Raw genomic sequence first — 6138 nt, 5'->3', positions numbered from 1 at the left:
AACTATTCCATTAGAGTAATCATTCTGCCAGTTTACTTGCTAAATTTCATATGCATTCGTTTCTATGACAACTAGTACTCTCAAGATGTTCAATATTATAATATTATAGCATGCACTTAATAATCACCTTTATGCTTTTATTATGTGTAAAGATCATTCATTTTCCTTTAGTCTTTGATTTTGTGAGATAGGCTCTACCTTTTAGCACATGTAAGCAACCACTTAAATTAACAAATTTTACTTATATGAACAAAACTATTATAGTAAATGCATTATATTGTTACCTGTAATTTTTTCAGCTGCTCATGGATTAGTCACATGATTTTCTTTAATATTTTAAACTATGAATCTTATATAACTTATGCCCACATGTCTTAATCCAACACTGATGATTAAAATAATGTCAGTATATTTATCAAGATAAAGTCCATATGCTGGTATTTCAGCAAATGATATTAGGTAACCCTATGTATGGTTTGTCAAGATTTGATAGCAATATAACAATAGTAACAGTAGTATACATAGATAGGCTTCCTTGTAACTAGGAGTTGGAACATCTCTGTGTGGTTGCTGTACAAAAATTCCTATTCCGTGAATGACCCTGGGATTCTAAGACTAATGAAAGTAGAAGGGATGACCTAAACAAGCAGAAAAATCATCAATTAGTTCAACTCATTTTGTTAGTTCAAGCACCATTAAGTAATGTTCTTATGATATGCAAAAACTGAATCATTAAACATATTTTGACTTTATGTTTTGCTGATGTGGGATAATACAACACTGAGTCTATAATGATTATTCGAAGTTATTTTCAACATACACTATGTTAGACAATAAATTTAAAATTTAGATGTTTTTCTTGTTAAAGTGTGTCAAAATATTTAAGAAATAAGAAACAGAAATAAGATTATTTTTCACTGAAAATTGAAATTCTTGCTTTGAGTTCATTGAAATTATTTCTTTTCTCATAAATCCTTCTAGAAATATTCATCACAATTGACTTAATTATGACTTCCCATCCTCTTTAAAAGGCTCTTATTCATTATTCAGGGAGTCATTCAAAACAAATTTATTTATCAAAATGAAGAATCATAATGAAATGAGCAGGAGAGTAAATAGATTCTCTTTTGCAGATAAATGTTTTTGTGTAGTGTCCAGTACATTCTAACAAGCAATTGCCCAGTGAAGACACTGTTTAGGCATATAACCGCCACTAGTTTTTAATTCAATGGTTTCTACTTCAGCATAAGGACTTTTCCTCAGTATGAAAGGGTGAATACTGCCCCAAGGTGTTGGCATCCTACTACCTAGTTAATATGAATGTGTGTTCTCACATGGCAAAGGGACCCAGTGTAATTATCTGGCGTTATTTCAGAGGAATGGTAGGAGGCGTTGAGTGAGGATGACGATGTGTGAGGAAAGAATATGAGACCAGAGAAGTATGAGAAGTGTTCAAGAGTGGGGGAATTCAAATGGCATCTAGACTTGAACAAAGGGTTAGTAACCGATTCTCTCCTCAAAGAATCCAGGAGTCTATCCCACTAACAGTTTGATTTAACCCATTGGGTCTAATTTTGGACTATGATTCACAGGACTTGATGGTAGTAAATTTGTGTAGTTTTAAACCCTGAAGTGTGTGGCCGATTCTCAAAGCAGCAGTAGGCATTTATTACTGTTCCCGGGAATTCCACTCCTTAAAGTCCTTAAGAGATTGGCATGTAATGAAATAAGTACAAATTTAGAGGGTAGACCAGCTACTTCATAGATAAATGTGACTTTTTAAAGATTGGGACAATAATTTTGTCCTCTGTGAGCTTCATTTTGCTAAAATTGAATGATGCCCATCTCATAAGATTCTGATAGGAGAGTAGTGAGAGACATGCTAAGTTCATATATGTGGATACTGTTATCCATGCATGATTGTTTTATTATTTTCCACCAAATTGAACTTTCATAGAACCATTGTCAAGGTAATAGAGCAAAGGAAATCTTGGCAATAATTTGCCACATTGCAATTACTTAATGTTCCTGTGTGGAGAAGGGGAATGTATCATACAAATTCTTACTGTTGGGCACTCTAAGTGTCTTGGAGATACCAGACTTTATATGAGTTTGAAGTTGATAATTTTGGAAATTGACATTGTTAAGATGTATGTGGAATAAATGGGAAGAATGCCGAAGTAAAGGCACATGTAAGTCGACATCATATTTTAAGTATGGAGTTTTATTTATCAATTAAAGTCACAGGAATCAACAGAATCAGAGTTTTGTGTTTTGGCTTATTGATTAGCAGGACTAATTGCACTCATACATCCCATGTTTATGCTCCTGAGTGGCACAGTTTGGGGAACTGAACTCATTTAATTTCCTACTTTAATAAGCAGCATAATTCTTTATTCTTGAAATTTGAACAAAAATGCCAAAGTAAAAAGTTTAGTGCAGGGACTCAAGAGTAGAAGGACAGGGTGGGCATGTCTGAAGGATGGGAATGGAATTGTGAGTCCAAGACAATTGGAGGGGTCACATGAATGCATTTACTCCTTTTATCCTGAGTAAATGGGGTTCTTGCTCATGATTGAAGTAAAGACAAAACATGTTTAGGAAAGTACATGTACGGAAGGGGAAATAGACGAGATTTTGTGGGTAGACAAGATTTTGTGGGTAGACTGGGGGTAGGTTGAGAGATACATAGATTGTTTGCAAATGTTTGATTATTTATTTTTCCTACAAGATATTGCTACACTTACATAACCTGGAGAGGCAACAGAATGAGTTTTAAATCTGTAAGAAACTTTTTAGTATGTATATACATCACTATTTGTTCCTCATTTTTTTTTTTTGGTTTTTATGAGACAGGGTTTCTCTGTATTGTTTTGGAGGCTATCGGTCCAGCCCGGCCTCAAACTCACAGAGATCCGCCTGCCTCTGCCTCCCGAATGCTGGGATTAAAGGCGTGCACCACCACCGCCTGGCCTTGTTCCTCATTTTTTTCAGGATAAAAAAGTTAATAAAATATTAATTCTGTATCATATAGTGTTGTTTAAATGGAAAATTCTTCTTTTAACCTGATGTATGTTAGAAAAAAAGTGTTCCTATTTTTAAAACTATTTCTGAACTAGTTGAATAGCATTCAGGTGAGAATGCCATGAATGATTTGGGGAGGGGAAAATCTCAATAGCTAAAATAATTGCAGTTGTATAACTAATTAAGAGCTAATGTATTTTGTTCATGTATGTGTCAGAAACTGCATAGGCACTATCTGCTTGACATTATTCTATGCACCAGGCAACATTTCAATGTTCACTTTGTATATTAGCACATTAAGACTCTCAGAGGATAAAAATTTCCTAAACGTTTTGTACAGACAATAGTGTGGATGGAACAAGGTTAACCATGCAAATCAACAGCACAGTGGTGCTACCAGCAGCATCAGTTAGTTTTAGTGCAGTTTATAATCTCATAATATCTCTTATTAGTTGAACCCACACTTGAAATTTCCTTAGTATTGCTGAATATTCTAAAGGACACACACACACACAGACACACCGATACATACACACACACTCACACACACACACACACACACACACACACACACACACACACACACACAGAGCCTTTTAATTGACTCCCTCTCATCCACATTTCAGACATCTACATTGCCATTTTGTATGTACCATCTGTTTAATTCTTCTCTTGAGGTAACTTTCCCTTTTCTTAAACTCTTGGTAAAGAGCTTAATATTCAATCCAAAAATATGCAAAGCAAGGTAATAGTTCTGAGAAATATTCACAAAGCTAAATAATATTAAAAGAAGCTTGCAGTTAGACCGTGTACATCCTTGACCAAAATGACTTTGTTAACTTTCTTGTGGTTCAACCTTTTGCAGTGAAATTTTGATAAGGAACAACTCTCTGTAAATTATTAATAATATATTTAATAATGTAAAAAATAGAAGAATCTGATTAGATTTTCTTTATATTTGAAATTTTCAATCCTAACATCAAGTGAATAGACACAGATTGAAATGCACACAAACAAAAAGTCACACACACACACATACACACACACACACACACATCACAGGATTATATTCCAATATACTGAAAGCACTGAATATGGTCTGCTTTTACTACTTTATAAGATAAGAACTCCAATTCAATTATAGCTTATTTTATTTTCTTATATCAATGAAATATTTTCTAGATAGATAATTTACCCTATCCTATTTATTAATTGTAACCCCAATGAAAAATGAATGGTCCCAAAATGTCTTTCTCAACCAACTACCATTTTCCTAAAATACATTAGATTATTTCCACATATTTTGCTCACAACCAGTTACCTTCCTTTATACAATAATTTTGATTTCATGTTTTTATCTTTAAAATTATAAAATTAAATTTTCTAGAGTAGCAAAGGCAATGAGAACTATTCAGTCTGTTGTAAAAGTACTGATTAAATACCTGGCATGCTGCTTTGGGACACTCCATCATGTAACTTTTTTGACAGGCTAAATGGGTTTCTCTTAATTTGTAGATTATTGCTGAAGGAACTCCCTTTTCAGCATTATGAAGAAGGCAGGAAGTCATCAAATAAGTGCACTGCCGGGAATCAGACAGCAGTGAGTCTCCCACTGAATCTATCATCCTCTGACTATTGGGCCTTTTAATCTTCTGATTAGTGGTGCTTAAGCCTGACTTATAGACTGGCTACAGGAAATTCAGAAATGTCATACATGCATTAATTTTCAATCAATTGGTTTTTAGGAAATATGTTTCTCAGGAAAGGATCACATATAATTTGCTACTCTAGATGCTATTATAATGATATGGTTTCCTGAACAATCACTAAACAAGGATTCACTGGTTTCCTATTGCTTACTTACTGTGCCCAAATTTCTTAGTGCCATGCTTTGTAAATAATTTCTGTAAAAATATAGTTTTTTGTTCCTCTCGTACACATTGATTTTTCTGTTATTTCCTAAGAGTGTGTTTAATTTATAACTATTCATTTATATTTTGTGGTGCAAGGGTCAAACCAGGGGCTGTATAGAAGCTAGGCAAGCATCTTACCATTGAGCAGCTACATACTTAGTCTTTTTTTTAAAGATGTTTATTTTCAGAGAACACTAGATTCATAGGAGTTTGGAAGGAAGCATAGAGCAAAAGGGTCTTCCATGACTACCAACCAGCCTTTCCCAGGGGTTCACATTGAGTTTAATTATATACAATAACAAAAATAGAATTAACTGATGCATGTGCATCTTTTTTCTGACCTTTAAAAGTTTTTATCATGTATATCTATTTTACCACCATAGCAACCAAGTCATAGAATTATTCCATTGTCTCAAAAATATCCCTCAAGCTGTTCTTTTATAGTTATCCATCTATATCAAGTTACTAACCTTTCTTCAACTTTAATTTCATCATCTCAAGACATTTTGGTAAATGTTCTCACATAGTATACAATATGTAGGGCCAGTATGATCCTGAAGATAATTCATACTGTGATAAGTATGAAGTCTTTTTCTTTTTTGCATAGAATAGTTATATTAGTATTGTTATATTACTATCTTATCATCCACTTTTTTAAGAACACTGGTTGTTTAGAGTTTTAATCTGATAAAAATAAGCTGCTGCCATAACTTAATTATGTTTATGGAGATGACAGTGAATATGTGCCTATATGGCATTTAATCCAACATTTACTCTATTTGTGTGCATATATGTTAAAGAAACTAGTTAAGTACTTCCAGAGAAACCATCACTTTCTATGGTCTCTGCAGTGTGTGCATTTTTGCCATTCCCTGCCTGTCATGTTTAGACAATTCTGCCCTTTGGTAATTCTATACAGTATTTTTGATTACTAACTCCAAGTCTTTCTTATTTTACGTCTTTATTGTTGATATTATGGAATATTTTATGTTTCCTTATTATGTATCTTTTTCATTTATTGATCTGGACATATGGCATATCCTTTTAGTAGATTGCTCTGTGTTCTCACCTGGGGATTTGCCTTTCAGATTTCCAACAACTGCTGTTTAAAACTCTAACTTTTATTCTCCCTGGACCTTACCTTTGCCAAATGACTGTGAGCATCCAGTGAGCCCTTAATCTACAGTCTCCTTTTGCTTGC

The sequence above is a fragment of the Mesocricetus auratus genome, unplaced genomic scaffold, assembly GCF_017639785.1.
Source record: "Mesocricetus auratus isolate SY011 unplaced genomic scaffold, BCM_Maur_2.0 Super-Scaffold_100676, whole genome shotgun sequence".
NCBI lineage: Eukaryota > Metazoa > Chordata > Mammalia > Rodentia > Cricetidae > Mesocricetus > Mesocricetus auratus.
This window is presented reverse-complemented; position numbering follows the sequence as displayed.